We start from the raw sequence: 24,195 nt of genomic DNA, 5'->3' as shown, positions 1-24,195 counted from the left end.
AAACAGAGAGAGTCCAAGTCCTTTGTCCTCGATGATTTAATGCATATTTGAATAAAAAATAAATATTTATCTGCCTTCTAATTGTGTGACCTTTTAAATTGTTTACTTTTTTAGACTACAAATTCTTGACTTGCCTAGAGGATTCAATAATTGCAAAGCAAATAATTAGACGTATAAGTTTCTTAAAAAGAGAAATGCAAATATAAAAAAGTATAAAAACGAGTGTGAACAAAATTTGAATGTTCTAATGGAGAAGAGATTAGATTTAGTTCAAAAGAAATGGCACCAAAGATAATGCATCTAAGAAGTTTAGTTATAATTGGAATATGTGTGACTGCTAAAAAGTAAGAAGATGAATAATGGAGAAAGAAATAGCCACTAATAACAATAAATAAGCTAAAAATTAAAAAACAAAGATAACCAAAAAGAGGTGCTTATTTTAAGATATTACTCATTCTTTAATGTTTTATCATAACTTGAAACTTTTCACATATGTAACTTGAGATGCCTAGTTTACTATAAGATAGAGAGATTTAATTGTCTCTTTTAAGATGGTTTACTTCAAACTTTTCACACATGTAATTTGAGATGACTAGTTTACTATAAGAGAGGTGAGAGATTTTACTGTCTCTTTTAGGATGGTTTTGGCCCCTCTTATCAATGATGTAATATAGAGATCATAGATGTATGGGCTGGTTCTTGATGGATTGACTGCACTGCTATTGGGGAGATACTCGTGAGGTTACACTTATGGAGATGGGTTGATCTAGAAACCTCTCAAACCTCCATTACAAAATTTTGTGGTTCCCACCATCAGTAGAGCAGGTGATCACAAATGACCACCACCGATATGCCACGTGACCCTCTGGCACCATGCACACAAGGAGTCACCATGGATGAAGAGGGAAACTCTCTCTAAAGAACGTGACATACCTAGTCCCAAAGACCTGGACCATCCATCTAGTAGCTATAGATCAACAAGGACATTCTTAGAAGGTGGTCATTGCTATGCTTCACACTAGAGGTTTTGCTTCAACTCTCTTTTTTCATATACATGGGCTCACATAGTATAAATATTATTTCTAACATCTAGTTATTCATAGATTGTGTGTACTTGTGTTTTACCTCGTAGACACTTTAGATCTTTTATAGATGTCTAATACAATCTCTCTCTCTCTCTCTCTCTCTCTCTCTCTCTCTCTCTCTCTCTAATAGCTATCAAGGACATCCTTGGAAGGTGTACATTGCTATGCTTCACACAATTCATGAGGAGAATAAATGTTGACTCTATTTTCTTTTTTTTTATACACGGGCTCACATTGTAGATTTATTGTTTCCATTATTCGTGGATCATGTATAATTGGTACACACCAAAATAGGGGCTGAAGTGAGCATCCTCTTGAGCTCCTCAATGCTCTTTTTTGCTATGGTATCCCAAAAATAAGGCTTCTTTTTTAAGCTTATCGGTGAGAGGGACTGCAATTTCTACATACCTCTCAATAAACCTTCTATAGAATGATAATCCCAAGAGACCCCTCAATTATGTCACATTAGTGGGTATAGGCCACTTGTTCACATATTCCATCTTCTTGGGGTCCACTTTAATGTCCTTCTTTCTCACAATATGTGCCCAAGATACTCCACTTCAAGAGCGTTGAAAGTACACTTTCTCTCCTTTGTATTGGTTGGCCCCCTCAATACCTCAAGTACCTTTCTCACATGCATCAAGTGTCTTTCATAGATGTTCAGTACAATCAATCTCTCTCTCTCTCTCTCTCTCTCTCTCTCTCTACATTGTTATGCTTCACATAATTCATGAGGAGGATTTTATGTTGACTCTATTTTGTATACATGGGTTCATGTAGTAGTTTTATTGTTTCCATATTTCATGGATCAATATAGTCATTTTTAGTCTCATAGATACTTTGGGTCTTTTATAGATGTTCAATGTAATCTCTCTCTCTCTCTCTCTCTCTCTCTCTCTTTTCTCCAGTCCTCTTTTTTTAAAATTACATTAAACAACAAAAATTTTGAGTTTTTCTCTCCCTCTTCAAAATGATTTCATAGAAATCATTAAGATTTTATTACGTTTTATCTTCCTTTTTAACATGATTTCATAAGAATAATTACTTCCTTTTGTTAAGAGGATGAGGATCGAATTTGGACTTAGCAGGATCAAGGATATGAGCATAGTCACAATCAAAAACCCTAAGATGTGAAACTGAAGGGTTCTGTCATGTAAAAGTCTCCTCTGATGTCATATTAGCAACCGGAGAACGGTTGATGATGTAGATAGCAGTGGTGGTCCAGCTTCTCCCCAAAAAGAGGGAGGAAGATCAAAAGAAGAAATCATGGTACGGGTCATCTCCCTAAACAATCTTGTTTTTGTGTTCAACCACACCATTCTACTGGTGGAGTGCCAAGTGTGGAGAACTGATGGCCAATACCTTTCTGGGAATTAAAGTTGTGGAAGGCTTTGGAGATGAATTCTCATCCATTTTCTAAATGGACTTGTCAAACCTTTTGTGTGGTCGCATTCTGGACCAAAGCCACCCACCACTCTTGAAAGCAAGAGAAAGCTTAAGATTTTTCTACCACCAAGAGATAGACCCAAACTTTATGTGAGATATCATCAATAATAATCATGAAGTACCTGGAACCACCTTAGGTAGTAGTCCGCGTGGGACCACACAATAAGCTCCAAGATGTGAGAAGCATGATGTGAGTAGCCTCATGAGGGAAAGGCTCTCTATGTTGCTTACCATGCAAACAAGCCACACAAGTGGAGTGGGAGGGTTTCAACTACAAAAGACCCTCGACCATCTATTGAAGAGGAGCATAGTTCAAGTGAGCCACCAAATTCCTTCAACCTATAAAGACCACCTTCTTGTACACCTATGGAAAAAACAATCTAAAAGGTGCTAGTTTCAATGACCTCAAGAACTAAACTGTCAAAGTACACGTCGTACATGTGAGTAATGCACCCACTATCATACCACCCAATTCAAAAGATGTGAGGTGGTAGGAATAGGTGAGTATGTAGGAAGCTTCTCGATGTCAATAAAGACAGTCTCCTTGGTAGAAGAGGGTCTATGGTATTGATTGGTAGACGGAGAGATTTAACTGGTGGGATTCTTTGCAGAACCACTTTATGTCTTCTTCTTGTGATAGTTATTCTGTGAAAGTGACCTGTGTGACCATAATAATGGTAAGTAAGATCCTTATGAGAAAGATTGTTAGCAGAGGTTTAAAGTCAACTTTATTGTTGGTGGAACCCTTAGAGAGACTGTCATTTGCATTTTCCCTTGACCTAAACAAGGGTATCAAGGCTTGTTTTCTTCCTCATATCTCTATCCTGAAGCATGCCAACAATAGTATACAGATTGGGAGTAAAGGGAAGAAGTGAAATAGTATCACATAAAGATGAGAAAGTTTCGGGCAATTTAATGAGGAGATCATGAACAAAGTCTTCATCAATAGGGCTATTGATGAAGACTTTGTTCATCATCTCCTCCTAAAGAGACCAACTGCTTTTGGGATGGTAACAAACTTCGTGATGGAATCCATGATGTTGGCAGTGTCGAAGATCTTCAGGTTGGCAAGCTGATTCTCCAAGGTAATCTTATGAGTAGAGTTCTCTCTATGATAACTCCTTTGAATGGCTAGCATGATATTAGCATTTTTTCTGTAAGAGAACATAATTTAGTCATGCATTCATGAAGAAAAGATTCTATTAATGATCAAGAAAGGTTTTATGGCTCTAAATAGCATGAAATTGAAGGGGAAAACAAGAGAAAAGCTATCTTTCTTGTGCTTAGATGCTTCTTGATGCAATCTTGAAAGAGATTGATGAAAATTAGCATGAGATTAATGACATTCACTCTCATCTCAGCCCATCTTATTCCCATGAAAAAAGAAATGCATAGAAGCTGAATAAGGGGAAGAAATGCTTACGAATTCTCCTAGTAGCAAGAAGAATGTGCAAATGGCTTATGCAAGAAGAAGCCTCTTTGTGGAAGAAATGCTTACGTATTCTCCAAATAACCAAGATCTAGGTCAAAAAGGCCAAGAAATACGTATTCTTTAGACATAGTGGTTGTATTCTAGGAGGCATTTCCTTCACAAGATGTGGCTTTTACTCTGAGTTTTGAAGAAAAAAAATGGGCATCTTCATGGAGATTTCCAGTGTGAGGATTCCAAATTATATTTGAGGATATGGCTAATGTAGAGAGTTCATCACAAAGGATATTTGATGGATAGGGTGGATATTTACCAAGAGTGGCTTCTGATGTAGAGGCTAATTGCTGCTTTCAAACAAGGTCATAAAGAGAACTGAGTGTTATTTCATCCTTGTCATAGAAGACGTGTGCCGTGAAGATTTTTAACAAAGAAGTTCGAAAGAACAAGTTTTGTTTTCTCAGGACGTATGTCGTGGATCTATAGTAGAACAATCACCTTGTTTAAAGTAATTAATTTTGAACTTCTTAATTCTTAGAATCTCGAAATGAAGTCGAATAGAAAATTTAATGATGTATCGTTTTGGCAGAATCATGAGATGTGCGCAATGTGGTAGACAGCCAGATCCTCACACGGATGAGGATTGTTGAAATATACAAGTGAATAGGGTGTGTGCGGGAACAAGCCCTTAGTAAGAGGCTGTAAAAGAGAATCTGTAAATGTGAGAGAACCTATGAAAAGGTGAGAAGTATCTACTGGGAGAGAATAAAGGGTAGCATGAGGAGATTTAGGAGGTGTGGAGATATTCTGGGAGAGATGGAGAGAATCAAGCAAAAGAGGTGGAGTGAATCAAGGAGAAATCAGTGGGATTAGATGCTTGGATGTAAACTCTATAAATTGAGGCATTGGCCTAATGAGAATTTGTTGGTTTTTGATTATCCATGCTTACATTAAGCTATCAGTTAATTGCTCACTAATCACATCTTAATTATCATCTAATCTCTTTGTTAATGATGTTGATTCTAGCATTTTATCCACCATAGCTCATCACATCTTAATTATCATCTAATCTCTTTGTTAATGATGTTGATTCTAGTATTTTATCCACCATAGCTCATCACATTGCTGTAAATTTAACAAGGATGAGCTTGACCCTGACGATCGTAAAGCTCTACACAGATCTCAGCTATTTCATTGGATCGCTATGTGTTAGAGTTCTCTTGATAAGCTGAAGACAGCCTTAGTAACCAACCCTATCCTTAAATTGTCAGATTGTTCTATACCTTTTGAAGTAGTAATAGATGCCAATGGTTTTAACCTAGGATGTCAGGACTATGGTCCTACGGAAGTCGAACCCTAGCATAAGTTAATAGCTTTCGGAGTCTCGAGAGTATTATTAGTGCTAGCGGGGTTCAGGGGTTAATGGGCGTTAGGGTTTGGTCGATGTGTGTACACATCTAAGTTAGCACGGCTCTTAAGTAAGATGGGCGGCCGGGCTAGGAGGTGTGGACACAGGCCAGGGTTTTGGTATAAAACCCAACGAGAAACCCTAACTCGTCATTATGTGGTTGGGAGGTGAACCGACTTCCACCCTCTCTTCTTCTCCACGCCGAGGCTATGGCGGCTTGAGGAAGACGCAGCCGTAGCGGAGGCGTTACAGTGGTATCAGAGCTAGCGACGACCGGCGTGACCTGCACGAGAAAAAGAGCTCAACGCTGCAGCAAAAGAAACGAGCGCCGCCGCCCGTACGGTGGCCTGCACGAGCGCAGCCTACACGCGTCCGCGTGAACAGCCCACAGCGAGCGCCGCCACCTACCCGTCGTCCGTACGGCCTTAGCAGACGGCCACCACAGCGGGCGACTAAGGCGGCGACCAAGGCAGACCGGCAGTCCTCGAAGGCGATCGGTGAGCGATCGTTGGCGCGCCGTTGGCGAGCGCGCGAGAATTCTCCCTTACTTGAGTGGCACAAGGGGGAGGCTTCACCATCCAAGGAGTGGGGTTTTGAACCCACAACCTCAAGCTCCAAGGCAAGTGTGCTAGCCACTTCACCTTTTCACTTGTGTTGTTCTTCTCTTCAAAAGAGCTCTACTTATTCTTTCAAGGGAGGACACAAACTACAAGGAAAGTGACACAAACTACAAGGAAAGTGACCTTTTCACCTTCAACTTTCCTTCTTTCAATTTGTGAGAGGAGTTTTCTATGCTCCAAGTTTGGAAGTTTTTGGTGGACGGATCTTCAACGACATGCTACATGCAACACACTTTTTTGCATGCATGTGTTGATTGACGACTCAAGTGGTGATTTCTTCTCGATTTCCGTGCATGCAAGAGGACTTCTTCTACGACGCTTCAATTGGAGTTCGCTTTTGAAGGTAATCCGTTCTCTATTTGTAAGCACGTGCATACCATGGCCTCAACGGAACCGTCTCATGTTCACTTCGATTTTGAGAATGATATGCATGATGTTAGTGAGGCACACCCTTTGGGTGGTGGTGTGGGTGATTCGCGACAGGCTGTTGCGCCTGATCGGGATGACAACATGACCGATGCCGAAGGGGGTGCGAGTCCAATAGATGATTATGGTTTGGTAGACACGGTAGAGTTTGGGCGTCTCACTTCAAGGGTAGTTGCACTTGAGCGCACTATAACAAATGTCAATACCAATCTCACAAACATGAGCACGCTTTTTACTGAATTTATGGCACGTTTTGCAAGTGGATCGGCGGCAAGTGGAGGGCCTATTCCGATAGTTATGCCTCCTCTTGTTCCAAATCCTATAGTAGAATCTATTGCACCATCTGCAACGCAGGAAGGGGCTATGTTGAAAAACGTGAAGCCGCCTGTGTTTAAGGGAGAGGAGCGCGATCGTAACAAGGATGCGGTCCATACATTTTTACACAAGTGGACGGACTTGCATCGCTTACGCCGCACTCCCGCTGCTGTTATGGTCACTGAGACGAGTCTCACACTTGAAGGTAAAGCCTACAAGTGGTGGATGAGTCTACCTATTGAAACTCGCCCTAAGACTTGGGAGGAGTTTGTGACAGCATTTAAAAAGGAGTTCTTACCACAAAACGAGAAAGATCGGAGTTGGACAGCCTGGGACAAGTGCAAGATGGAAGGTCTTACACTTAATCAGTATGTGTCCAAATACCGTGAAGTCATTCTCAAGCTAAATGGTTTGGACGACTTTCAAAAGGTTCGTGGGTTTGTTAGAGGCCTTGATAAAGAATATCAGGCAAAGGTTAAAACCCAATATCCTAAAACTTTGGAAGCGGCTATCCAAAGTGCCCTTATCTTTGATGACACCATGGATAAGAAGGGCATGGATAGACCGGCCAAATTCAATGGCTCGCAATTTAATGCTAATAAGCGTAAACTTGCCAGCAATTCTACTGAAAACACAAAGAAGTCTAAAGGGTCAAGTGGTCCGTTGTCTTCACAAGACTTTGAACGGGCCAAGAAGGAGAAACTATGTTATCATTGCTTAGGTAGTGATCATGAGAAGAAAAATTGTCCACAGTTGCCTCGCAAGAATAAGGATAAGGAGAAGGTCAAGGAGAAGGCTGTACACATGGTGCAAACACTTCCCTTGGATGCTGATCCTAAGTATTCTGCGGTAGAGGTTTCGCACACTGCCGAGATGCATGAGTGTAATCTCACTGCATCTATGTGGCAAGAGACAGTTGGACCACATGATTTGGTCCGTATGCATGGCTCCATTTATGGTCATCGAGTACGTATTCTCATTGATGATGGTGCCACGCACAATTTTTTGAACTATGCATTAGTTAAGAAATTAAAGTTGCCGGAGACAAAGAGTTCTCATCGTTATGTGGTGTCCACCATTCAGGGGGATGATCACGATGTGTGGGATACTCTAGTACGGCAAGTGCCTGTGTTTGTGCAAGAACACACTATGGTTCTTGACTTCCAAGTGATGAATATGTCTCGTGCGGATGTCATCTTAGGACGGGAGTGGTTATATGGGTTAGGGTCATCACTCAAAAGGAGTTATGAACATAATACGTTTACGTTTGAGGCCAATGGTAAGCATGTTTTACTTATTGGGGAACGTGATGTACCCCCAACACCACTCATATGTAATGCCGAACTCTCTTTTTTGGAGCATAGTAATCAAATAGAAGAAGTCTATTTTTGTTATTCTGTGTCTCAAACTAGTGGGTTTGATGTGCATGATGTTTCTTCTTCAAATGAATCTTCCTCAGCGATGCCTTCTTTCTCTTTACCTTCTTCTAAAATCTCTTTAAATAATCTTAAGCAACCAGTTAATGCTTTGTCTTTGCAACAACTGTTACAAGAATTTAAAGATATTTTTCCTAATGAATTACCAGAGGGTTTGCCACCTGAACGAGCTTTGCCTCATCGCATTGATGTCGTTCCGGGCACCAAACCAATTAGTAAGCCGTCGTACAGGCTTAGTGCGACTGAAGCAGCTGAGGTGGAACGTCAGCTTGCTGACTACCTTAGTAAGGGCTTCATTCGCCATAGTGCTTCACCATGGGCATCGCCCATTCTTTTGGTGAAGAAAAAGGATGGATCCATGCGCATGTGTGTGGATTATCGCTCCTTGAATGCGGTAACCATTAAGAACAAATACCCGCTACCTAAGATAGATGAGTTGTTTGATCAACTCAAAGGTGCGAAGTATTTTTCTAAAATTGATTTACGTTCAGGATATCATCAAGTGCGTATTAACGCTGATGATATAACCAAGACTGCGTTCCGAACTCGCTTTGGACACTATGAGTTTTTGGTTATGCCGTTTGGGCTTACTAATGCCCCGGCAACGTTTATGACGCTTATGGATAGCGTACTAAGGCCGTACTTAGGCAAATTTGTCATTGTCTTTCTTGATGACATTTTGGTCTATAGTTCGACTTTAGAAGAGCATTTGGAACACTTACGAAAAGTTTTTCAGTTACTACGCGAGAATGCACTTTACGCGAAAGAAAGTAAGTGTGAATTTCTCAAGGATAGCATACAATACCTAGGTCATGTACTTTCTGCAGACGGAATTGCAATGGATGCTAGTAAGGTTGATGCTATTATGCGATGGCCAACACCTCGAAGTAAGGAAGAACTTCAAATCTTCTTGGGAATGGCAAGATTTTATCGCAAATATGTGAACGGTTATGCAAAGATTGCCGCTCCCATGACTGATCAATTGAAAGGCGCGGCAATTACCTTTCAATGGCGTGAGGAGCAACAACGTAGCTTTGATAAGCTTAAAGTTGCTTTGGCTACAGCTCCCATCTTGGCAATTGTGGATCCTCAAAAACCATTTGTGATTGAAACGGATGCCAGTGCTAAGGCAGTGGGTGCGGTTCTCATTCAAGATGGTCATCCTGTTGCCTATGAGAGCAAGAAGCTCAATCGTGCTCAACAAAACTACTCAGCTTATGAGCGTGAGCTCTTTGCCATCATATATGCCTTACGAAAATGGCGACATTACTTATATGGTGCGCAATTCGAGCTTGTTTTTGATCACGAAAGCATAAAGTGGTTTATGAACCAAACAGATTTGCAGGGTCGAAAGGCCAAATGGGCTGAGATCCTTCAGGAGTATGATTGCAAGCTACGCTATCGCAAAGGACGTTACAATATTGTAGCTGTTGCTTTGAGTCGTATGCCGGAGATTAATTCGCTGCTATTCACAGAGTTGAAAAGCGAATTGTTAGAATCTTTACGAGGCAAATGCAAGCAGGATTCAACATACTCAAAGGTGTGGAATCATGTTCAAATGAGGGGTCCCTCTCACTCAAATGGTAGTGTTTCCAGTTCTTCCACACATGGTTCTTCTTTATCACAAGATGAACTACAGCGATGGAAAAACTTTTCCATCGATGATGGATACTTACTCCACAAGGGGAGAGTTTGTGTTCCATTGGACTTAGACACTAGGCGCCAAATTCTTTTTGAGTGTCATGATAGTCCAAGTGCAGGTCATGCGGGCATTCGCAAAACGTATGCTCTCGTAAGAAAGCATTTCTATTGGCCTGGACTTCACAAGGATGTTACTGACTATGTTCTGCAGTGTCATGCGGGCATTCGCAAAACGTATGCGGGCATTCGCAAAACGTATGCTCTCGTAAGAAAGCATTTCTATTGGCCTGGACTTCACAAGGATGTTACTGACTATGTTCTGCAGTGTCAGAAGTGTCAAGTGAACAAAGCAGAACGTCTTAAAGCTGGCGGGTTACTGCATCCATTAGAGATTCCTGACGGAAAGTGGGAAAGTATCTCTATGGATTTTATAACGGGCTTGCCCACAACGAATCGTGGACATGATGCCATTTGGGTAATCGTGGATCGATTAACCAAGCTTTGTCGGTTTGTGCCTACTAAGAAAACAGTTACAACTCCAGAATTGGGACGCCTTTTCGTGGAGAATGTTTACCGACTTTATGGCTTACCATCCAATATTGTCAGTGATCGCGATCGCAAGTTTAACAGCCATTTTTGGCGAGCAGTATTCAGTAAGTTGGGTACTATGTTGAACCTTAGTACAGCTGATCATCCGCAGATAGATGGTCAGACTGAACGGGTTAATCAAGTGCTGGAAGATATGCTTCGGGCATATGTCAGCAAAAAACAATCTGATTGGGAGTCTTATTTGCCTATTCTTGAGTTTGCTTACAATAGTGCAAAGCATGTCTCGACAGGCTTTAGCCCTTTCATGTTGATGTATGGTTTTCAGCCACGTTCACCAGTGTCGGTGGGACTGGCGAATGAGAAAATCAATCAGGTTAAGGATTTTATCCAAGACCATATGGATATGTTGCGCCTTGCACGATTAAATGTTCGTCAAGCACAAGATCGTTACAAGAAGTTTGCGGACCAGAAACGTAGGCCACTTCACTTTCAAGAAGGTGATTGGGTGTTTCTGAAGGTACCAGAAAACTCCACCAGTTTAAAAACGGGTCCCGTACCAAAATTGTCGCCCCGATTTTGTGGACCATTTAAGATACTCAAGAAGGTGGGCCCAGTAGCCTATAAACTTGAGTTACCAGCACATTCCAAGGTTCATCCCATCTTTCACATAAGCCGTTTGAGGAAACGCCTTATGGGTCATGAAAGCCCAGTGGATGATTCTTTCTTGGTAGAATATGTGGAACCCCCAATACTGCCTCATGAACCAGAAAGAGTATTGGATTATCACATGTTACGTACTCGCCACCAAGTTCGGAAACAAGCTCTTATCAAGTGGAAGGACCGTCCAGAGGAAGGCTCCACTTGGGAAAACATTAGTGTGATGAGGAAACGTTTCCCCACTTTTGTTTTCGAGGACGAAAACTCTTTTCGAAGGGGGGAGTAATGTCAGGACTATGGTCCTACGGAAGTCGAACCCTAGCATAAGTTAATAGCTTTCGGAGTCTCGAGAGTATTATTAGTGCTAGCGGGGTTCAGGGGTTAATGGGCGTTAGGGTTTGGTCGATGTGTGTACACATCTAAGTTAGCACGGCTCTTAAGTAAGATGGGCGGCCGGGCTAGGAGGTGTGGACACAGGCCAGGGTTTTGGTATAAAACCCAACGAGAAACCCTAACTCGTCATTATGTGGTTGGGAGGTGAACCGACTTCCACCCTCTCTTCTTCTCCACGCCGAGGCTATGGCGGCTTGAGGAAGACGCAGCCGTAGCGGAGGCGTTACATAGGATGTGCACTATGCAGGAAGGTCATGCACTAGCCTATGAATCCAGAAAACTCAGAATGCATGAGAGAAATTATGCTGTCCATGACTTGGAGTTACTGCCGACTTCACTCAAAAAGATCTCAACATGCATCAAAGAAGATGGATGACTTGGAGTTACTCTCAGTAGTTTATGCTCTAAAGCTGTGGAGGCATTATCCCTTGGGGAGACAGAGATTCACCTTGATGATAGATCATCAAAGTTTGAAGTGGATCTTCACCCGAAAAGATCTCAACATGCGTCAAAGAAGATGGATGCAGACCTTGCAGGAATTTGATTTTGAGATTAAGTACTGGCCAGGGAAAGAAGATGTGGTGGCAAATGCGCTCAGTAGGAAAGCCTCCTTACTTGCAATAACATTGGTGTCAAATCCGTTGATTAGTGAAGCAAGAGAGAAGATCATGCAGGATAAATTCTTTGCCCCTATTGCTACCTTACTTAGGTAGAAAAGCAAGACTCCTCAGGAAATGAGTCGAGTTCTTGGGTACAGATTGGACGAAGAATGCATGTATTACAATAATCGGCTATGCATTCCCAATGATGAGGAAACAAAGGGAAAAATTCGGAGAGAAGCCCATGATAGCCCGACAGCTGGACATCCAGGGTTCATAAAAACCTACATGTCTATAAAGAAGAGCTTCTTTTGGCCAGGACTAAAAAAGGATATACTTAATCATGTGCATCAGTGTTTAATATATCAAAGAGTCAAGGCAAAAAGAGTTAAGATGCTAGGAAAGCTGCATCCCTTAGACATTCCATAGATGAAGTGGGAATGTGTCAGTATGGATTTTGTTACTGGACTACCATCAGTGCAATCAGGTTACAACTCCATTTTTGTGGTAGTTGACAGACTAACCAAGGTTGCCCATCTGATTCCAGTAAAAGAAACCTACACTGCAATGGATGCTACCAGAGTCTTCCTCAAGGAGATTTTCAGGTGCATGGCTTACCCAAGAGGATAGTGAGCGATAGAGATCCTACGTTTACATCAAGGTTCTAGACTGCATTCTTTGAAGCAGTGGGAACTTTCTTAGATCTCAATACAGCTTATCATCTCAAAACAGATGGCCAGACAGAAAGAGTGAACCAAGTAATAGAAGATATTCTTCGGGTCATGCTGTGGTGGGAGAGAACCCAAGAAGTGGTTAAGCTACTTACATCTAGTTGAGTTTGCCTATAATTCCTCTTATCACCGAAGTATCGGAATGAGCCCTTTCAAATCTCTGTATGGACAAGATTGCCTCACCCCCATTAACTTGGTCCTAACCCATTGATCAGGGTGTCGAGATGTCTAGATAGATGCTAGATGATATGGAGCAGCAAATGCAGTCAATCTGCAAAGATATTAAGGCTTCCTAAGATAGACAAAAGCAGTATACTGATAAGAAAAGAACAAAGAGAGTGTTTGAAGAATCAGATATGGTCTTCATTCATGTACGACCCAAGAGAGTTCTTTATCTCAAGGGAAGTACAAAAATCTATCTCCTAGATACTGTGGACCGTACACCGTTACAAAGAAAGTAGGAGATCCAGCTTATGAACTTTTTCTACCTCCCCATCTGAAGGTACATAATTATTTCCATGTCAGTTTGCTTAAAAAGTATTTACCCAGCCTAAGTCATGTGCTAGATGATGAGCAGTTGACTTTTTCGACTCAAGGTTAGATGGAACTCCAACCCGAAGAAATCCTAGATATTCGGGAGAAGACTCTCAGGGGAACAGAGTCCTTAGAGAATTTTTGGTCAAGTGGAAGTTCTACCCTTTAGAGGACGCCACTTGGGAAAAAGAAGATCAACTGGTAAAGGACTACCCCCACTTTGTGAGATAAGGACATCTCGCGTTTTTCAAGTGGGAGAGGATGTAAGGTTCCTCCTCAGCCCCTAAAGATGTATAAGTTATCCTTTCAGTCCCTTGTAATCATCCCCTTTTTCAGAATACAAGAAAATATTGTTTTCCTTGTTTTTGGCCTAGAGAGAGAAAATATTCTAGAGAGAGGTAATACAATTCTGAGATATTCTTGGATACAAAGTTATCCTTTAAATTTAAGATGAATTCCCTTGAAACAGAAGTTTAAAAAAAGTTTTCCAATATGCATTAGAAATTAAATGAATATGTGCACTACTGGACACCTTAGCCTAAGGGTAAGTATTTTCAAAAAATTATGGATTAAGGTCCAAAGAGTGTTTACATAGAGCAACATGGCTCCAAAAAGCCAATGCTTGAATTGCATATGCATGAAGTGGTGATACTGCGAGATGTGGACATGCCGCGATGCAATTGTGCCCTCATCGCCATTGGTGCTACAATCCTATTCCTTAGGATAAAATGACTGAGAAGCCTGAAAATATGGCAAGTGACCCTAAAATCTCAAGGTGAGGGGTGATAAAGTATAACACCATGAATCACTCCTAGTCTCATCAAAACCATAGCTAAAGAGACCTTCTGTCTCAGCCTTTGTCTCGCTGATTGCAACAGGCGTGGATATATCAAGTGATCCATCCATCAATTACAAACGAATTTCTAACTTATTTCTAGACGATTTTGGATCTTAGGAAAAAAAATTTAAATCGCACGGTTATCCCTTCTTCGTACTAAAGAAATGGAAATGGTCAAGTTTGGCTTAATTTATGATTCAAGAGATAGGCAGGCATCTTACTAACCACCTTTCTCAAGTGGTCATGGTCTAGCACTGAATTACTTGAATTTATTCCTAGATTTATTTCCTAAAGATATTTCTCCATTTATCTCATAAAATAAATGTGATTTCCAATCGTAAGGGTAAACATCCAATAATATGAAAATTCATTCTACTTTGGATTTAGATTCCTCTTTTTGACATCTAGATATTTATGCATGCACATACTATGAATGTATATTCAAAAATGTAAAAAAACAAAATCTCTCTTTTAATATTTAAAATGTTTATGCAAAGAATATCGTAAAAATTTTTATTTTTGTATTATTAAATTTATGCATAAACATAATTACATAAAAATATGGTGAGACTTTCTCTTTCAATATAAAAATTCTTTATGCCTAAACCTAAGCATAAATATAAGCATAATTGTATCTAAGCATCTTGTTTAAAAAACAATATCCAAATATAACTTCCATATGAAAATAAATATATGAATGTTATCCTAAGCTCTCTTTCATTATAAAATGAATAAATATGAAATTTCTTATCATAAAACAAGCTTAAATGAATTAACCTCATTGTAAATAGGTTAAAAATCATAAAAAATGTTATCTCCATCTCTAGCTTGTTAAGCTTAGAGTTTTGGGTAAGAAAATGAGATTAGAATTAAGGACTATCTTTCCAAGAAGGATTTAACCATAAAAGTGAGTATTCTTTCAAAAAGAGATATTACAAATAAAAAATAATATATTTAAGCATAAGAGATTAACATTAATTCATTTAAACTACATAAATCAAAAAGGGCATGGTATTAAGAAGAAACTATGAATTAGAATGCTTCCCAAGTATGTAGAGAGGTTGGGAAGAAGATTACCATCCAAGAAGAGACAAGAAGAGAGTAAAACATCATTGTTTTAGACTTACCCTTGGTTTTGGCTTGATTCTTTAAGGAGATGTGTAGCCCTCAAAGAAGAGGCTTGGCCACCAAGTAGAAGACGGTAATCTCCAAGAGAAGAAGAGGATTAGTGAAGCACCAAAGCTTCACAATGGAGAGGCAAGGTAGAGGGATAATGGAATTACACTAAAATGAAAATTATACTAGCATGTAAATACACTAAGATGAAAATACAAAGGAATGGGGTTCTATTTATAGGTGAGGGAGGCCACCAACCAAGTCCCACTATTATCTAGAGGCTTCCAGCTTCACTTTTATCCAATTTGGAAAAGTTTTAAACTAGTTAGGCCCACTTTTTTGAATTACAAATTGGGAAAATGATGAGGATTCTAGGCGCCTCCTTCATGAGTTCCACTCACCCTCTTGAGGTGCCATTTTTATACTATTAAGTGCCAGTACTACCCAACTCTTCATCTTATGTGAGAATTTACTCATTTTTGGTGGATTTTTTTTATTCTTGTATTTTTTTTATTCAAACACTTGGATTAACCCCATTGGTCCATTAGAACACTCTTTGGACCTTAATCCATAATTTTTTGAAAATAGGTACCCTTAGGCTAAGGTGTCTAGTGTACATATTCATTTAATTTCTAATGCATATTGAAAAACTCTTATTAAAATTCAATTTCAAGGGAATTCATCTTAAATTTAAAGCATAACTTTGTATCCAAAAATATCTCAAAATTGCATTATATCTCTCTAGAATATTTTCTCTCTCTAGGTCAAAAACAAATGAAAACAATGTTTTCTTGTATTCTAAAAAAGGGGATGATTACAGGGGACTGAAAAGATAACTTATACATCTTTAGGGACTGAGGAGGAACCTTACAAAGCTTGATAATCTACTCACTTAAACCCAATTATATCCTCAATCCATTGTGATCTTTTGGGTTGAATTATGTTAGAGTGGAGATCAACACTTAAAGTAGATTGAGAAGTATGATTAAATTACAAGTGAAGTGACACACTTACACACTCATAAGAGTACATACACTTGGAGAAAAAACCTCCTAAAGTGGAAAAAAAGTTCCTTAGGCCATTATTAGCCTACGTCCACACATCACTACCATATAAATGCTACAAATCCCCCTTGTAGTATTTATGTAAACATGTACAGGGATCATCTGGTAGATCAATCTCCAAAGCCCAAAGCTTTTTGCGAGACAAGCTTTGAACTTTTCTTGTGAGAGATCCTTCATGAATATATATGCCACATTGTCATGTGTAGAGACATAAACCAGACTAATCTCTTCTCTAATGAGCCTCTTCTTGGCATAATAATAATGCACCTCAATGTGCTTTGTGTGAGCATGAAACATTGTGTTCCTTGCAAAAATAGCTAATGCACTGTGCTCATTAGTGAAGATAAAGGTGGGGGACTATTGTCCCCAACACCAAGATCTACCATCTAAAGGCGTTTGAGCTTCCATAGTCGTCGAAAAAGCTGCCTTGTACTCAACTTCATAGTTGAAAGTGGCCACTGTCGCATGGCTGCTTCTTGATGATCCGTGATATATATGAATCACTAAGGTGAAAGAAAAATCCACTAGTGGACACTCATGTGTCATAACATCCAGCCCAATCAAAATCACTAAAATCATGTAACTGAACATCACCCCCCTTAGCATTGAATTAGCCAAGGGAATGAGTGCAAGGATATGAATACTGGTTGGTAGCCTGCCTATGCTTACTTCTAACATTGTACATAAACCTGCTCAACTGGGAGACCCTAAACTGAATGTTTGACCTTGTATTACATATATAGATGAGGCAGCCATGTGATGTATCAAATGGTTCATCTACATCTTGGGAGACTAAGCCTGGCACCTATCTCTCTATTGGTGTAGAAATAGGCTTACAATCTTCAAGACCAAACCATGTAAGAAGCCTCTATATGTACTTTGGCTATAACATCACAATATCATCATCACACTACATAAACTATATGCCCAAATAATAATGCAACAAGCCCAAATCTATCATCTTAAATGACACATGTAATTTAACCTTGAAGGCTGAAATCTTCTCATTAGGACATGTGAGAGCAGCATGTTAAAATGATGACCAAAAAACAATCTTTACTCCTCGTCAGCAGATAAAGGGTACTCTCAGTAACCATTTGCAACCAAGTATGCGTTTATCTTCTCATACCATGCTCTAGGAGTCTTCTTAAGATCATATAAAGCTTTTCTTAACCTACATACTTTAGATTCCTTCCCCTTCTCAACAAAACCATGAGGCTGAGATACATAAACCTCCTCATACAAGTCACCATTTAGAAGGAAGTCTTGATATCCAACTTATACATAAACCTCCTCGTACTTTAGATTTCTTCCCCTTCTCAACAAAACCATGAGGCCAAGATACATAAACCTCCTCATGCAAGTCACCATTTAGAAGGAAGTCTTGATATCCAATTGATGTACATTCTAACCATGATGTGCTGCACCTAATCATAGTCATACGAGACATGGGTGAAAAGGTCTCATTATAATATATGCTCTTCTCTTGAGCATAACCCTTTACAATAAGCCTTGCCTTATAGTAGCGATCAATGCTATCATCAGTTTTACAGTTTAGGTTATAAAGCTACTTCGTACCAATCACCTTTTTACCATAAGGCAAATCTGCTAAATACCAAGTGTCATTTTTTAGGATTGAGTTATACTCAACCTGCATTGCTTGCAGATGATCATTTTCTTGTGCTTCCTCAAAGAAAATAGATTCCTCTTCATTACATATACTATAGCAAGGAGAGAATTATCCACAAAAGAATAAGATACATGACGAGAACATGCACGTGTCCCACTAGGTAAAGCAATAGCTAATTTGTTATCCTGTAATATCTGCACACCAACCATTTTGGCATACTACTATTGGTGCATGTATGGCTACCCTTTCCTCATCCACGATATCATCCAAAATTGCCTCATCAATAGGATGATCTGTGGGGTGAAATTTGAGTTGATTTTTAGGCTAGTATGGTCTGATTTCTAGCACCTTTTAGAGCATTCATTTTCTCCACATGTGGCAACCTAGGATTGTACAAAGGCAAGAGTGTATCAAAGATGTCTTGCGAGCATACATTTTACTCCTTTTTACATAAAAGAATGCGCTAAATTGAGTTCTCAACAAAGACATCTCTACTCACCAAAATCCACCTTTTAGCCGCATACCCTTTTCTTTCTAAGCGATATCTCTACTCATAAAAATTCACTTTTTGGCTGCATGGTAGAGTCTATAAACTTTTCTTTTTGAGATATACCCCACAAAAATACATTTTATTGCCTTATCATCCAGTTTATTGTGTTGTTTCTCAAACATACAAGAGCATGAGTAAGACAACTAAAAACATGTAAATGAGCCATAACAGGCTTCCTACAATTCTAAGCATTATAAGGGGTAATTTTCTATAAGGCCTTGGTGGGGCATCTGCTTAGCACATAAGTGGCACACATAACTATTTCCAACCAAAAAACATAAGGCAAATCCTAGCCTTTAACCATGCAACGTGCCGTCTCCATGAGGGATCTGTTCGTTTCTCTTAGCCACCACAAGATTTTGTTGAGGTGTATCAGGCACTATGCATTGATGTTGTATGCCTCTTTCAACCATATGTACATGAAACTTCTTTAACATATACTCCCCTCTTTGATCTACATGAAGGGTGCTAATTTTACATATAGACACATTTTCAACCATAGAAACAAGGTGTCTAAAGCATGTAAAAACCTTTGGCTTTGGATACACCTAGGTGTTCCTGGAGTAGTCATCTCAATAAAAATCATAAAGTAGAGATATCCCCTTATTGATGGTGTCCGCATGGGACCACATACATCACTATGTATAATTTGTAATTTCTAGACATTCCTAAACTAATCCATCTTTCGAGAATGATGTCCATTATAACTTGACCAAAATGCACCCCTCACATGCATGTTTGATGGGAGCCTCAAGCTTTGGCAATTATGACACCATCTCTTACCTTTTAAGTCACAATAAACCACCAAATTCAAGTGACCAAAGTGGGCATGCCATAGCTCTACTAGCACGTGTGGTAGTAATTGAACAAGAATTATGTGCCAATCTCTCATACCTATCCATGTAAAGCTCAAGGCTTGGAGTACAAAATACTACAGTCATGTACAACTACCATACAAATCTAACCACTAGGCCTACCCTAGCAAACAATGGCAGACGGACACTAAAGTTTTTTTGATGCCTAGCACAAACAAGACTTCTGAGAGAGTGATTATCCTACCATTTGTAGTAGTGAGAACAACCTTACCAACTTCTTTTACTAGATATGATGAGTTGTTTACACATGTGAGTATTTCTCCTTGAGGAGTAGACTTAAGTGAAAAAAATAAATCACGCTAAGAAGTAATGTGCTTGCTAGAACCACTATCAAAGTACCACTATCAAAGTACCAGACATGTAGATCTGTCACATTGACATACATACACATCATGGACAGAAAGATCATAACTATAGTGCACAATGAATTCCTTAGCGCCCGTGTATGACTCTTTGTTCTTTTTCTTCTCCAGCCTTTTTCTACATTCATTGATGTAATGGCCTAATAGTTGCATTTACCTTTCTTCTTAGTCTTATCATCCCCCTTCTCGACATGGGCTGATTCTCCCTTTGGCTTATAGCCGCCTTGAGAGGCTTTGCTTTTAACTTTTGATGAGACTGGCAGTAAATGCGTGATCTCTGTAGCATGATCTTTTCTCCAATAATTTACGTAAGCTTTCTCACTCAAATAAAAACATAAAAATTACACAATAAAATTTATCACTTCATCTTAGCATAGCATAAAGAAGTAAAATACTCAACAATACCAAGAACAAAAGCATTGGGTACAATCTTCCCGTGTGTGGCTCTCCTTTCACATGCGGTATTTAAAGCATATTCATATTTTTAGCCCATAGAGACATAAATAGCACCTATTCCACTTTTAGGATTTTTCTTTACATTAAATAACTTTGTCTAAATTTCTAAGGTTTACATATGATAAAACCATGGTTTGGTAGCATATACAAATGGGCCAATGCCTAAAATTCACTTGTGCTCATATACCACATTAAACTATCATGTGCACACACACACACACACACACACACACACACATACACTCTAGCCGTATAATAGGCTTCAAAATAATCAATATCATAATTAACACATGATCTTTGTCTAAACACCACCGCTCAGTCCACCATCCATATAACACCTCAATCGGTAACCCATATAGTGCGATACCTCCAACCACTGGTACAGTGCACATGGGCATCCCCGATATAAAATAAGAAATATAATTCCCAATAACACGAGTTATTCTCATAACATTCCCTCTTGCTTGGGTTTCAACTGTCCTCAGTTGCATAAATCTATGTGAGGATGGCTTCATGACTAGTGTGGATAATATGTAGATAGTTGTAAGATGGTTTTAAATTTCTCGTAATTCTTACAAACTTAACATGGTATAACTAACTATTGAACTTGGAATACTTTACTAGAGTCAAGTAGTTTTATCCTAGCCTAACAATTTAATAATTTAATAGTTTTTTAGTGGTCTTACAATTTGAACTTGATTTTTAACTAAACTTGATAGCTAACTATTTTTGCCTACTCGAAACTAGCTCATGGTGGCAGATGATGTTATAGTCTTCCTATTATCTCAGGTTGACTAAAGTTACTATCAAATAATGTTGCCCACTATGGGGTGAAAGCATGATAAGGTGGACTAAAAACCTATGTCATGGACAATGGTGTACAACTGGTTTACGAAACAATTTTAAGCAAAGTTAGAGAATTGAAACATAGTTGTTTAATCTTGTTTCACATTTATTATATCTAAAAGGCACAAAAAAATATGCTAAATACATCTTGATGATATTAAATCCACTAATATTGGTTGTCTTCAAGTATGGTAGCAACCAATGCAATCGGTAGAATGTGTACCACCTTATCATGCTTTCACCCTATGGCTTTCTATCTAAATCTTATAGAAATTAGAAAAGCCTATACAGTATAATATAACCAAAATACAATAGCAAATATGAAAGTGTTTATAAATATGAATTTATACATACCTCCACCTTTAAATAGTGTGTCGGTTACGTTACCCTCTTGCTTGAGATATTTACCATGAATGAAAATAAAATAGTTTCATTAGAATACAAACTTCTAGCAAAATAGGTTAATACTCCAAGAGCATATTTCACAAGCATGAATCTATTTACTTTTTATATGAATTATGTAAAAGCTTTATGTAACATAAAAATGCTTATAATTAAAAAAAGGACAACATCTACATTTAAATTATTTGAAGAATTATAATTTTCAATAGATTTAAATAGCAAATGTTCAAATAAAACTTAGCATCACAAAGTAGAGTCAAAACTAATGTTTTCACCCGTAAGATTGATGATTTGTTGGCTATAAATTGAAATTAGAAAATAGTTATAATATTAATTGTAGCACATTCTATAACAACATGAGTATGATAGGATAAAAATATCTTTTTAAGTAAAAAACTTGGATTTAAGATAATTTAAATGGAAAAAATCTTCATCGATTATCATTGTTGGGTCATATTCAATGTTATGTCCTCAAATGATTTCATGTCAAGTATTACCAATAGGAATCATGACAAAACACTCTTCATAATCTTGTATCCAAAATTTTGACCATTCATCCTCTAGTTATTGTTGAAAATTTATAGTAATGTAAATTTATATTTTGTTCTAATATATAAGCCAATCAGATGCACTCCTCCATTAGTTGTAGTAGTTTTGAATGGTTGATAAGGCTCATGAGAAGATGTTCAAGTTATTTCAATTTGAAAAACATGTTTTGACAATAAGTGTTTTAGGATTAAGAATCAATAAGTAATTTTACTATGGGTGTGGACTTTTAGAAAAACTTTTGGTCTCAAATTAGAACTTAATGAAAAGCTCCTTTGGTTTAAATTTGAATATACAATATAAAGAAAATAAATTGAATAATTTTTGCTGTCATCTTGGGAAAAATAATAAATACACTTCACTACAAACTAATTACGTATAGCCATGGGTCTCTTCTATCAACTTATCTGCTATGTTAATTTGCTAAAGTCAAGGAACAAGTTTAATAATTTCATTTAGACCCTCATCTAGCCATCAAAATTCAAAATTCCTAGACATAGATTGATAAGGATCAAAATACATTTTTTGGGGAAAAGTTTAGCATGGTAGGAGTCCAAGTATAGGTAGAGTCACTTAAAGTGGAAAATGATCATGGGAATGGTCTCAAACTTTGTCGCGCATCAAAGTTTTTCAAAACAACCTTTAAATAAAAAAGTTTTATCAATAAATTTTGAGATACCAAAATTCTATGGGAATTTAGTTTTACGAATATAAAGGGGTCAAGTGAAAGGTCTCCAAGGATTTTTAAGAGATTATTCATACATCTCAACTCTGCAATGATTTCGTCTTAGGAATGTTTCCTCTTCTTTCCATATGCTAGCCACTAGCAATGGCCTACTCCGCTAACTGAGGATAAATCCAAAGAACGGGAGCATCAAGTTCTCCTGCAATCAAAATAAGTCTCTCTTGTGGAACCCATTAGTCTAGCTGCCCAACATACCCAAGCACGATACATCATAGCGGCCATGTACTATGGCACAAAATGGGTCGAAGCTACAGCCACCAGAAAAGGCGATACAAGGTCAACGATAAAATTCCTTTACGAGTGTGTGATCACTTGCTTTGGGTGCCCTCTTGAGCTAGTGAGTGACAATGGTACACACTTCATCAATGAAGTTATACAATTCTTGTTACAAGAATTCTTGGTGGTCACACACTAAAAATCCTCACCCTACTACTCCCAAGCCAATGGCCAAGGTGAGAGCACAAATAAGACCATATGTGCTATCCTAACCAAAACGGTACAAGCAAGCCGTAATGACTGGGAACAAAAGCTACCGATAGCACTCTAGGCTTATCGCACAACATATCATTAGGAAATCTTTGGACATCTTTTGGGCCCTTTGCTAATGACCTTCATTATAGCAATGGACCAATAGGAAGAGAGGAGTGTGCACATTTGGTCTCCTCCAAAAGTAGGGGGCAACTAGGCTTGTCTCCTTCATTACTACATTTGTGGGGTTCAAAAAGTAGGGAGGTGGAGTGCAAAAAGTAGAGGAGGGTGCCATAAAGCAAGGGGGTAGCTTCTAAAAAGAAGAGGGCTCCACCAATTTCAGCCCCATCATTCTCGTGGGTCAAAAAAACCCTTTTAAAATAGGAATTTAAAAAAAAATCAAAATTACATTTTTCTCTCTCAAAACCTAACCCAAACTATATTATATCAAAAAACTTCTTTTTTCACCTCAGATTTCTCTCCCTATATATTATTCTTCTCTCCAACATCATCCTCTTCACCCCAAACATCAAATATCCATAGCTCATTCTCTCTTTATTATCTCTTTACTGTGTAACCTTCTCTCTCTCTCTCTCTCTCTCTCTCTCTCTCTCTCTGCTCAGATTTGGAGCCTTCTCTATCTCTATCACACGCGTGTGTACAAATTTGAATCTTCTCACACCCACATCTACCTCCCTCTCCCCAACAACCTCTAATCTATACTGTGCAATCTTCTTTCTTTCTCTCTCCCCCCTTAAAGCTTTCTAGCAGAACACACTATGGAGAGTAGTGCATCTTTGTCGAGGAGAAGGCCAAGGGACGAGGTTGGGGCTCTACTCATGCATAATACCAGGGATGAACATGGTGCTTGGGTTGAAAAACAATTTCAAAAGGGAGATTGGGTGTATTTGCGGCCCAATTTCAAAAGGGAGATTGGGTGTATTTGCAGCCCAATGCCACTGGACCACATCGAGTTCGGCATTGAGTTGTGGTTGAGCACCATTAGAAGGGGTGTTTACTATGATTCAAGG

General features: G+C 38.8%; 1 protein-coding gene across 3 annotated transcripts in view; it reads left to right on the top strand.

The window, feature by feature from the left end:
- The window catches only part of LOC147624218 (uncharacterized), a 45,630-nt gene that overhangs the window by 20,719 nt on the left and 716 nt on the right, over positions 1–24,195 (top strand). For 2 of the 3 annotated variants that reach the window (XR_015269067.1, XM_086819170.1), the window contains exon 3: positions 4,547–4,872. The exons of the other annotated variant lie outside the window; for it this stretch is intronic. The gene's annotated coding sequence lies outside the window, so the exon portion shown is untranslated. Of the gene's footprint in view, positions 1–4,546; positions 4,873–24,195 lie in introns of those variants that run through there. 3 annotated transcript variants of the gene reach the window in all.

Source organism: Cibotium barometz, chromosome 25, assembly GCF_041138505.1.
Source record: "Cibotium barometz isolate CiBa-2024 chromosome 25, ASM4113850v1, whole genome shotgun sequence".
In the NCBI taxonomy this organism is placed as follows: Eukaryota; Viridiplantae; Streptophyta; class Polypodiopsida; order Cyatheales; family Cibotiaceae; genus Cibotium; species Cibotium barometz.
Note: the sequence above shows the minus strand (reverse complement) of the source record. Positions and strands in the feature narration are given on the sequence as shown.